Below are 12,612 nucleotides of genomic sequence, written 5' to 3' on the forward strand. Positions count from 1 at the left end.
CACTCCAGGTGCTGTTGCAAATGTACTGCTGGTAACAGCGAAGATGCTTTCTTCATATTTCTTTAAAACACTTCTAGGAATCAAAAGGGCTTTAGAACCAGTGTGGCACCTGGAGGATAAATGGAAAAGCATCCTCTGCAGAACATGAACACAAACTTCTCCCTGCCAAGTACAGGTCCTGCAAAGTGCTTTGTTTCTCTAAGAACTCATTCTGAAAGTGCTGGATGTGGTTTATGGCTTGACGTGAAGGAGGGGTCTTCCGTTTATTTTAATCCTTTTACTCTCTGTTATGTAGTCTTGATGGCTTTCCTCATTTATCCTGGTGTCTTTCCTAGTTTTAGCTGTTAAAAACATGCACATGAAAGCACTGGAGAGAGAACAAAAGCTCTATAAAACTCCATCACTTCTGCTTCCATGTGTTTCTGTTTCACTACAGTTATTTCTCAAGTTGGGACAGTGGCAAGCAGCTCTGTTACACAGTAAAAAAAAAGAAAATAAAACCTCAGGTTGAAAATAAAGAATCCTCACAGAACAACCAGCTGTGATGCTGCTCTTTGCTGCAGCTGATTTTTGTGTGATTGGGTTGGGTTGGTTTGTTCTTGGAGTTTTTTGGGGTTTTTTTTGTTTTGTTTTGTTTATTTTTTTGTGCTTGAGGGAGGTTTATGAGGTTTTTGACCTATTGGCCACTAACACACGCTGCTGCGATGTTTTTTCAGTTATTTCCAGACGGTGAGAGCTTATGCTCAGCAGGGAGTGTGAGCTTTGCAGCATGGGGTGAGAGCAGAGGCTCTGCTCCTGGCTCAGCACCTGCTTTAGCAAGGGCAGCACAGACGGAATGTTTGCAGCTGCCATTTCCAAACAACGGCACACAGAGCAGGGATTGGAAGCCACAGGTTTCCAGTTCTGCAATGCCTGCTTTTTGCAAAAGCTCTGGAGAGGACTGCTGCACCTCTGTGTGTGTGCTCTGCTCCTTGCTTGTTTGAGATTCCTTTGCAGCTGGCTTGCCCCATGAGTTTGCAGTAGCAGATGGTTCTTATTAGCTGTTCTATTTTATAACCTTTCCTTGGAAGAGGAGTTGCAAAGGAACATATTTTGGCTTTTATATAGGTAGATAGGTATATAAATAGATAGATGGTGCAGTGCTTTTGATAAATACATGAGGCTGTGACTTACTGTACTGGGAGCAATCCATGAGCACAGAGAGGCAGAAAGTTCAGATGGGGAATTTAAGTTCATTTGTGTCAGAAGATTAACTATTATACTACAACTATTGTGCCTGCAGAGTGAGAAAGGGGAACAACTGATTCGTCACCTGTGATAGTTCACTCCTTGAAGAATTCAAGGAGTTTTAAGATGCTGTGTCAAGCTTTGTAGACCATCCTTTTTATTTACTAAGGTTTTGTTTAGTCCATAGAGATCTTGCTTTGAGAAAGTTATACAAACACAAACAGCTTGTTCTCTAATAGAGGGGATCCTTTCAGGAATTTATCAAAAGTCCTTTAAGCAGAATTATGTGTGTAGCAAATGGGAATACAGCTAGAGATGCCGGGAGAAACTTACTCATCTCTAACTGTACCCTTCCTTGCTTTTGAACTTCTGATCTGAGTGTCTTAAATCACACTTACACTACCCCATGAAAGTAGGGAGATGTGGCCCAGCAGTTAGGTGTACCCATTTGGGCAGTAGAATATATCTCCAACAAAATAAAGCAACAGTACAGGGCAGCTTTGTAAGGGTAATGGAAAAGGGTTGCTTGGTCCAATTCTGCTTGCATTCCTACAGGGTTATGTGACAGAAATATTAGCATCAGTGTTTTATCTGCATCTTATAATTGGTGTTATTTTTAAAAGATATTATGAAATCAAATTTGTTCATGCTGTATTCATTACAAGGAGAAACTGTCTCCAGCTTAGTTGATTTCCTTATTTACAGTTGCTTCTAAACATCACTGACACAGTGATCAGTCCTCCTTAGCCCACAGCAGCCGGGAGAGGTGGATCAACAGATGCCTTCTGCTTGCCTCTTTCTGAGCCATGGAGATGTTGTAAGAAACATCTCTGGAGAATGAAGGCTACTCAAAGAAACCTTGCAAATGGTGTTATTCAGCCAATTAAAAGTTCCCCCGTGAGGAACTGTTTAATGTGTTAGTAAGCCAGAGGCTTCAGCCTGAGAATGCTGCCAGTTCTAGAAAGGAGTAGCTAAGATGACTGAAATAACTGACACTGGAGTCAGCCCGTCATTTTGCACCCATCTGTCACAATGCTGCCTGAAAGAGAGGGAAATTGCAGGCAAAATTAATAAGAGCAAGCCTTGATCATAGTGTTTTGTACTTTAAAATACCTTCTCTATCTTCACTAACCAGTTTAGCCACTGGCAGAGCCGTTTAAATGTATGTTATGTAGAAGCCTTTCTCCCATGTATCTGCAAACCATAAACAGTGGGGTTTTTCTTGCCCTCTGCATAGGTGTTTTTGTACCACTGCTCAAGGTTATTTATTTTAGATTATCAAGTCAAGGCTGAGTAGGTGTCTGCCCACTAGAACTGTGGCTGCCTCGAAATAACAAGTTCTATGTTACAAACCAAGTGAGTCAGATGTGTTTCCCTGAGACACAAGCTATGAATGATGTGAATGGAAGCTGCAACACTCCCAGTGACAGCTGCAATTAGATTTTTGTTATGCTTTCACACAGAAGGTTGAAATTTTTAAGCAATTACAGCTCTTATTCAGGTGTTTATACAGGTGGATTGACCTTAATACAGAGTGTGGAGAGAAGAAACGCAGCTAACAAAAAGACCTGTGAAGCTTTCAAGTGCATTATGCAGTTAATCAATAAATCTACACGTTATCAGACAGGGATGGTAATATTTGCACAGCAGAGCATTTTGTATTGTATGCTAACTGAAGCCAAATTTTTAAAAAACTTTTCCTTTTTAACCAGCATTACTTCTGTTAATGTAGAAAAAGTCTATGGCTAGCGTTACGTTCTTCCCTTTTCAAGTTTATGACCAGTTCACACTTTGAAGCTGAACACTCTAGAGCTTGGTGTGCAATCACCAATTGTACAGTGCTGGAGAGGTCCAGTGCATATGTTGGGTGTTGGGTTCTGTATTTGGCGTTTCCATTGGGAGGATAAAAAGAAATAAGCAGAGCATAAGAAGACAATAAAGGCTCCAGGAAGCAAGTGACACTAAAGAGGGATAATAAACCCTGTAGGGCAGATCCTCAGCTAGTATAACTTGCCAAGTACATATCTCTGTAGAAACATCCAGTTTTCACAGACTGAGAAGCATTTCAACATAAGGAGGTGCACTGTGTGCAATACAAGGGGCTTTCATGCTGCACCATGCTCTGCTGGCTTATTTGTGGTAATGTGGCAATGAATGCATGACTTCCACCTGACTTGTAATGACTGAAATGCATGATCTAGTCTGAAGATGTATAGGTGTGTACATGTGTATCTAAAGCATCTTTGAAATGGGAATGCATTCACTTAGAATGCTGTGGCTGTGTTTGACTTTTTATATCACTAAGTTTTTCCAGGGAAACAGAGTGAAAGACAAGACTTGTTTTTTTGTTTGCATATGACACTGAGACTTTACAAAAGGTCTCAGCATGAGCCCTTGGGGTCAGTTATAGAGACTCCTGCTGCACAAATCTAGACTTTCCAGCAGCTTCTGTCTGGTTCCCTGTGAGGCATAAATTTGCATCCAACTCCATCTGGATCCTCTGCCTGTTCAAACAGGTATCCTTAGGACAGAAGGTGTTTCTGCTGTTCTCCAACCAAACCAATGCTTTTACTCTTCACTCTCTTAGTTGTTACTCTGAAGCATTTAAGTCATACAACGTGACTGTCACATGCACGTCTTCATTGTAGGAGGTTTAAAAAGATTCCAGTTTAGAAAGAAAAACTTACGTAGGCACTGGCATGTGATCTCTGAGATCCATAATTCGTAAAATGGCAAACAATTCTTTGGAATAACAAAACTGAGGAGAGAAATATTGGTTAGGGACCTAATTGATGAGGAACTTTCCTATTCTTCGTCTGTCTTTTTGTGTTTGTGTGGATTAGAAAAATACTTACGGTAAAAATGATGCTCAGAATCAAAGATTTGTATAAAAATCAACTGGTGAAGCACATGTTTACATTTACATTAGCTGAAACACTGTCCTAAGCACAAAAAGAACTGGGCTTATGTCACTTCCCAGCAGATGAATGGGGTTCCTGGTATTTCTCATCTCTGTGTCTCAAAATAAAGTCTCCCAGTTTGACATTTCAGACATGACCTGCTTTACATCTACTTATAAAGAATCATAACTTGTTTATTGAATGGCATTAATATCAGTGTTTTTTCTAAAGCATTTTGAAGATTGAACTTAGCCATTTGTAGCTGTTGTGCTTCTTTCTTTTGTCTTGAACAAAATGTCTGCATCTTGGGTGTGTCCCCATTCAAATCTCGTCTCATTTAATTATATCCTAGAAGAGTTTGCTGGTAATGTGATTTGTAAGATGTGAGCTGACAGGCACCAAGGTTGAGCAAGAGAGTTCTGTTAAGGTCAGAAATGGGTAGCTTTCAAATTAAAATATGGTTAAAAGGGAGAAGTTGTTAATTTTAGGGGACATAATAATGAAGGATATAGATCCATCTTTTATCACTCTGATAAAAATGTGGATTAAAAAAGCAGGTATGAAGAATTCTGAATTCACCAGTGCCTTGCAGCAGCCGATTTTCCTTTGCTCTGAATGGTGTGTCTTACTAAACCCTTCAGTCATAAGGAGCTCAAGGTGTTTATGCTGAGGTGGATGCAGAAAGGTGAGTGTTTGTGCCTCATGTTCCAACCCAATGGGGAATAAGCTGCTGTGCTGTCAGTGTCACGAAGCCATACAGTGCTCCTCAGTTTTCTCTCATGCACTGCACCTTCAGCTCCTCGCTCTAGTTTATAAATGACATTTGGGGAATTTCAGTTAATCATTTTCTGGATATGGCCTTCAGCAAAGTTATACCAGCACTACAGTACTGAATAAATAAATAAGTCTTGTTAACCCCTTCAAACCTAAGCCATTTCTCTTAAAACTTTACCAGTGGTATTTTGTGATGTATGTTGAAGATTTCCATTGGTAGGTGATTCCAAAAGTTCCCTGCTTAATTCTGCAATTATTCACCCATTAAATGTGTTGTCCGATAGGCGTGCAGGAGAAAGTCTACTGCACAGCTTGAGGGTTTTCTTCCCAGGTGCCAAGGAGGGTCTCACTGAGCTGGGAACATCGCTCAAAACATTAGGTACGTGGAGAGCTTAGCTTAACAAGGATGGAAAATAAGAGAATAGATGAGGGATGCTAAAAGAACAGGCAGTGTGGTCATATCAAAGAAGATCTCCAGTGAATATACTGTCTTGAGGTAAATAACTGCTCTAAGTGCCTGCAGTATATATATGGAAGGGGGTCCAGTGAAACTGAACCAAATTACACAGTGTAGCAAAGAGGAACAAACTCAGTCACCTCACTGAGGAATGGAAGAAACACATGTAGAGTTCCCTGTACTTTATACGGTCTCCTCTAGCTTGACAGCTTTTTATTTAGTTCTCTTAACTTTCCTGAGTGTCCTTGTGCAGGCAAGCTGAAAGATAATTGGGATAGGTTCACAGCTAATTTAAATCGTCATAGCTTCATTAACTTCAGTGGCAAGAGCTGAGTTCGTTTTCACTGTATGGCAGTGGCATTGCCAGCAGTGTGTTTGTGGTGGCAGTGGGTTGGCAATCTATCTGTGTGTGCTTTTGTTAAACAGGACTCTTTGGGCACAAAATGCAGGTATTGTTTTTCATAATGGCGTATTAGTTTTATGCTATGAGAGGTAAAACTGTGGTAGGAAAAGTCACTTTCCTTTGTTTAAGATATTGACCTTTCCAGGCAGAGCCTGCAAATTATTTCTCAGCCTCTTCCTACAGTTTGATGAGACTGCTCTTATTATCAGTGAAATGCAAGTCTTTAAAATGAAGCTTATTCCAAATTATAGGTCAGAATCAAGCCTGGATTTCATGTAAGAGTGTAGAAAAAATATTTCTTTTAATTGTCTTGCATAAATTATAATAAGGAGCCCAACTGCTGCCTTTCTTCTGGTGCAGCTTCTTTCTTTTTTAGCATGTAGGGACAGGCAAGCTTGTGATTTGTTCTTTTTATTTAATGTTTTCTTCGAAACATCCTCATGCACTTTGGGAGCTCAGTCTGAAATATATGGATGCTTCTTATCTTTCATTACCCTATCAGGCCAGTTTGATGCATTTGTTCCTAGGTAGCCAGAAGAGAATTTACAGCTTTATTACATGCAAAGGGAGATATGTTCCTGCTTCAAATGAAAACTACCTTCAATCCAACCGTGCACAAACTACTCCTTGTTTTTCATTGATATGTTTCCATAACTTTCAGGCTTTCTGAACCCATATTTTTGCCTGGACTGGCTAAATAACGCTCTATCTTTAACTGTAACACATTCAAAATTTGATAAGGTCAGGGCAGCCTGGACTTTGAACGTGCTGTTGCTTGGTGTGCTGCAAGCTGAAGCTTTCCACTCTGTACACCATCTTATCTACACAAGAATGCAGTTGCTAGTCAGCACGTTTACATATTTTGCCTAGAAATCCCATTTTGTGAAAGCCTATGCAAGACTGTCCTGGTAACTTTCCTGGTGACCTTACATTTCCCTATATGAGAGAAATGTGGATCTGATTTCTGTTGTGATGCTTTGCTCAAATACAGCCAATTAATAAGAACTGATTTGCAAATATTTCTTCATACACAATCTGTGAATCTTCAGTGGTTTTCCAAAAGCTCTATGCACATGAATGCTGGGTGGGGAAAAAAATCCAAGTTTTCTGAGTTTGTTGCACCCTTTGTTTGAGTGGCATAAGGAGGGCATGTGTGTTAAAGTGATGCTGAGCAAACATTTTTCAATTTGAAGTGGTAATTAGTTATGTTTAATAAGGATATGAAGTTAGTCTGTGAAGATTGGAAGAGGAAGTAGAAAAAGTGGTGTGTACTTTGGTTTGGTTTTCTTCATTAAAGGGGATTGTCACGTGGGCAGATTAGGGATTTTAGCAGTTTTCTGTAATAAACCAGAGTCTTTATTGGTTGTATATTCTGTGCTACACCTCACATTTAGAAATGATGCCCGGTGTAACAGTCTTGCCCACATTGGTTTTGAGAACTGTGGATTTCTGTGCCGACTTTTGCTTTGATTTCTTTTGTAACTTACACAATTGCATACCATAAATAAATCGGGCTGTTGCCTTTTGTAGCCCAGTAAACATGTTGGAGGACATGCTATTTAACAGGAAGCACTCAAATCTAAGAGAGCAAAAACAGTCATCTATGCAAGAAAGAAAACTTAACTCCAGTAGTGGGAGTTACAAACCATGCTGTATTCTCTGGCATTTCCATCCTCGCAAGTGCAGAAAATGAGCACAATCAGCCAAATCCCTTTTCTCCTTCTTAACTACTGGGAAGTAATCAATGCTGAAGTCTTTTCTTAGAGCCTAGTCTCACAGCTGGAATATTTATGGTATACAGAAATTTCTGAGCAAGCAAGGTGTAAGCACAGAGTCTGTAAATCTCCTCACCTTGCAACCCCAGTACTGTTAGGAGGCATAGGTTTGATGCTGAAAAACTTGCTTCATCTTTGAAGTTTTCTTTGGCCACTAAAGATACTATGGAAACCTTTTGTTGTTGTTGCTTTGGCAAGTGGAGAGTCATAAAAGAAGTACAGATTGTGTAAGAAAATGACAGCAGTACAAGAAATGTCCCAACAGGACAACTCTCTCTAGGTGGAATTGCTGGTTTGGAAAAATGTCCATTGTATCTGAATCCCAGGAGTTATAAATCTCCTATTTGCAGTATATTGTTGCCATGGTGGTTGAAGACCAGACTATGTTCTTCATGGTAGTGACCCCTTAGAGGAATGCCCTACAAGAAAATGTAGAATTTCACTCCACAAATATTTGTACACATCCTAATTGCTTTGCCCAAGTAGTTCTGTTGCGTTCCAGTGGGACAAATCATAGGCGTGGAACTACCCACCTGTATGTATTTGCAGATTCAGGACTTTGTACTATTGCACTGCACAGAAACAACTCCAAGGAAAAATAAAAAGGTTTCTGAAAGTACGAACGAAATACAGACCTGATAAAATGTATTTAAAGTCGTGAGTTGGGATTTTAATGGTTTTAGTAAGGTGCACAGAGATGTTGGGATATTCTTAGTGTTTGAATAATTCTGTATTTCTGTAAATATTAACAGATTTCACAGCGTTCCTTTTAAGTAGCTAAAATACAATTTTAATAATTTCAGAAATGGTAAAGCTATAAGGTGTTAAAGACAGGTCATTTCCCAAGTTACAGGGTAACAGAGGGAATCAGAGGGCAGCTGGGACTACAGCTCTTTCAGGATCTTATTCACCAGACCACAATCCTGTGGCAATGTATTTCCCTGCTCAAATAAACAAAAAATATCTTGCACACTCATATTGCTTTCTCATAACTTTCTTACAATGAAAAGCCTTTATGCTCAGCAAAAAGAAATGGCTGTTCTTTTGAACCTAAGTAATGAGTCATAACTCTACTATTTTTGTAGCTTTCCAGCAATGCACATGCAGTTTCAGGGTGTTTTCTCATCAAATACGTTATTGCTATCAGAGTACTGCTGCATCATCATGTGTCCACATATGTCCAACCTGTTTTTCACCCTGTGAACCATATATCTGCCCAAGCCATGAGAAGGCACTTTCTTCAAGAGCATCCACTGAGGAGTACTTTCCCTTTTGATCATACTGGTGTCTTGTTCTGGCAGGGGCAGCCTTGTAGCTTCAGGACTGTAGACTTGCAGCAGTTATTGCTTGCCATTTTGTTTGTCTGACAGAGGTGTGCATACTGTCTGGGAGAAGTGCTCCATTGCAGAGAGTCTTGGTCAAGGCTTTGAGAGAGATTTTTTTTTTTTTTTTTAATCTGTCAGATTGCCAAAAGGTGACCTTGGTTCCAGGTACAGATTCATGTTTGGTGTCCTCCGGGCTGAAGGAACGTAATTGTGGTTATCAGCTAAAATAGGGAATGAGGCAGGGTCTGCTTCAGAAGTTCCTGCTCTCATCTGCCCAAAGATATTTTGCATTCCACAAAAACCTCACTAAGCTCTGCTTTGGAGGGAAAGCAGGCCATTGTATTTATTAGCAGTGCTAATAGCCTTGCTAGCTAGAATACATCTCTACAGTGTTCATGGTAGAAAGGAATGCACACATTTCTGTAGTGCATGACATGCTTGTATCCCAATTTTATGAACAGCTTTAGGCTTTAGCTTATACTGTACAGACAGATTCAATGTTTCGTTTGTCCAAACTCTGGATTCATGTGGGCTTTTGATCCTAGAAGCCCACAAATCCATAAGGCATGAATCTTCAATATATTGTTAACTACTTTTCCTAAAGCACTCCAAAGATTGAAAACAGCGTACCTAGGCTATATAGAGGCTGAAAGTTCACCTTGGGCATTAAGAATAACATCACTGTGGGAGTTTCTATGGCACTGAGTCCTTCCTACAGCAGTATCTGTATTTCAGTAGCTGTTGTCACAAAATCCAATGGCTGTGCTACTGTGCTAGCATGCCTAACAGCATGCTTCCAAATTATGCTTGGCTTATATGTTCACCCAAATGGTTATTTAAAAAGAAAACTCCATGAATCTTATTGAGGAAATGGTGGCTGAATATACTTTCTGGGGTGGAGGGGCATGGAAAGGTGTCAAATCAATGGCTAATGGTTGCCTGCCATCTTAATGCTGAAATAGCAATATTCTCTATGTTAGAGGCTACCTATGGCAGATAAAGCAGATGATACATCTGTGAATTTCAGGGGATTATCCTTGAATGAAGGAGGCAGGAATATCAAAAAGCATACACAAAGGCAGACAATATGTCAGTTGTTTCTTTCTGTACGTTCATTGCATAGTTACTTTTTTTGCAATTCAGTATATGGACCCTAAATATTCGTTTGATGAATGATAATAGCAGTAGTGCTTTTGCCAAAAGCAGCATATAATAATTTTTAAACACTGCAGTCAAATAAACAAAGCCCTAGGAAATAAATGTTCTTTACAACTGTCAAGCTCAAAGCAAATGTCCATTTTCTCATCACCACAAAGTGTGCCTTCATCTGAGAAAGTGGGAGAGAGTAGCCTGAATCACTCCTGTTATTTTCACAAATTATTTTCAGGAATAGATATAGATGTTACATTTAAAAGGGAAGAAAAGGGGAAGAAAAAGTGATTGGGTAGCAAGATGAAATTATCAGAAATGCTGAAATACTGAGCAATATGTGTAACCCAGCAGCTTAAGAGAGAGCAATTAGTGGCACATTTTATCAGTGATAAAATTCACTTATTCTTTCATTTTTTGTAAAACTGTCTTTAAATTAAGAGACCTTTCACCATGTAAGACATTTAAAAAAGAAAAAGAAAAAGGTGATTGTGTAAAGAAGCTGTAATTAGAAGTTTTAAAGTGATGATACAGACGTTTGAAATGGATCTGAATATACATAATGATTCTGGAAGGGTAAGCGTGAGACTTAACAGTGACGTTTCAGGTTTGGTGGTGACACTGACCGTCATTTCTTCTAGCCCAAAGGCAAAACCAAACATAGTTAACCAAGTCTCTTGCAGCGGATTCCATCAGCTAGATAAAGTGTGCAGCACTTAATGTGCAGTACATCTGCTGACTGTGGATGTCACTGGAGAAGAATGTAAGGACAAGTCATTCTTTCATTATGAACTCTGATCAGAATGATTCCATCTTTGCATAGACAAATTATCATTATGTTGCTGATTAGTTAGCCTCTGTTCCCACTATTCAAGCTCATGCATTTGGTAAAAGGTCTCTTCAATACCCACTGAAAAATCAGTGGAAAAAGTCCTATTGATTTCTATTGGATTGTGCAATATTGTTGGGCCTGGTCTTCTAATGTATTGCTTTAATACTTAGTAATCAATATTGAAGCATCAACTAATGAAAGCCAAGGAGTCTTGGCAACATTTCTCTCATACTACTTCTGAATAAATGTGTATATAAAAAGAGAGTATTAGACAAAATGAAGTCACTATACAATTTATACTCCTTTAATTACCTTCTGTCACAGCAAGTTATCATTACTTTTAATTAAGCAAATGTCTTTGGAGTGGTGAGATGTGCTGCCTCATACTTTGCGCCTGCTGGAAATGTTTATTTCTGTATTGAAGCTTTAATACGAAGTGTCAGGGGGATAGAAAGAGAGTAGAGGTTTCAGTATCAAATATATTCAAAATATTTGTGGGGCTTGCAGTTAATCACTGTCGTCTTTTGCCAAGGAAGTTCCCTGCCTTCTGCAATGGCACTGCTTGCTATAAAACATGAAATCTGCTTCTGATCGAAATATAATAAAAACTGCTTATAGATCTAAGCTGAAATTTCTGTCAGATATTCAGTGTTATGTTCTTGAAGATTAAAACCTCTTTGAATATTTATTTTCAAGGTGTCCGGCTATTCTAGATCAGCTTTGAACTATCACTGGAGTGTGTGAATGATGCTCAGTAGTACATCTGTCACATATTCCATTATAATAAGGTTATTATTCCTCTTTCACTGTTTATCTATAATTCAGCTACAGCAATGAAAAAGACTCTTATGTACTATATGTGGGCACAAAGCCCGTGTAACCAATGCAAGCTTTTCAGCCAGAGGATGAAAGGGAGTTAGTGAAGGTTATCAGTGCCAGGCATTGTTCTCACACCTCTGGGGTGTCATGCAGTGTGCCAAAAACCTCTTCAGTTACACAGTATTTGTTTAAATAAATTCACAGCTCTTCGTTTGGACTTGGCTTAACTTTAATAACAAGGCTATATTGAAAGGGGGAAAAGTAGTGGTTTTTTATTTATTTATTTATTTATTTGTTAAGTGTTTTAGTTTTCTGTGCTGCACTCATGTTAATGCTTCAGTGTTTATGTTAAAAACTTTGCAATGAATGAGTAGCTCATGGTGATGTCCTTTTGCTAAACAGTATAAGCACTCACATCCAGACCCAGGGTTGGTGACCTGGAGCTCAACTGAGATTTGAAAAGCTGTTTGGAGCTGCAATGTGCTTTTCCTCAGCTTCAGTATGGGGGAGGAGGCCACTATTAATCAAAATAAGCTTGTGTGAGATAGGGTCATTGCCCTGTTACCCAGAGAAGGAAAGCAGTTGGGATTCTTCATTCTTTCCTGTCCTTTTAGGGGAGATCAGAGCATGTTGTGTACCAGCAGTATCTCTGAGCTGTACCCATACCTTGCTTTGATAGAACTGGTGACCAGCCCTTGTTGTGAGCAGCAGTGTGTCCGGGTGATTATGTCCAACACAGAGTAGGAATCATTTGCTGATATGCTCCTTGGTCACCTGGCTCTGGAGCTTGTAAGCTCAGATTGACCTAAGCAGTCCCTGTGTAAAGCAAAGCTCCTATGCAAGAAACAGAAATGAAGAAAGCAAGCTATTCAGGTGCAAATCCCTCATGCTGATCAAACTTAATTCCTTCTTGCTCCCCTCTGGTGGATAAACGCTGGCCAGCTTTTTGGG

The 12,612-nt window shown here is 39.5% G+C and overlaps 1 protein-coding gene across 4 annotated transcripts in view; it reads left to right on the plus strand.

Moving 5' to 3' along the window:
- FSHR (follicle stimulating hormone receptor) overlaps window positions 1-12,612 on the plus strand; it is a 213,135-nt gene that overhangs the window by 138,393 nt on the left and 62,130 nt on the right. The gene's annotated exons all lie outside the window — the stretch shown is intronic.

This window comes from Tympanuchus pallidicinctus, unplaced genomic scaffold (genome assembly GCF_026119805.1).
Source record: "Tympanuchus pallidicinctus isolate F22 unplaced genomic scaffold, pur_lepc_1.0 scaffold1, whole genome shotgun sequence".
Taxonomy (NCBI): Eukaryota; Metazoa; Chordata; class Aves; order Galliformes; family Phasianidae; genus Tympanuchus; species Tympanuchus pallidicinctus.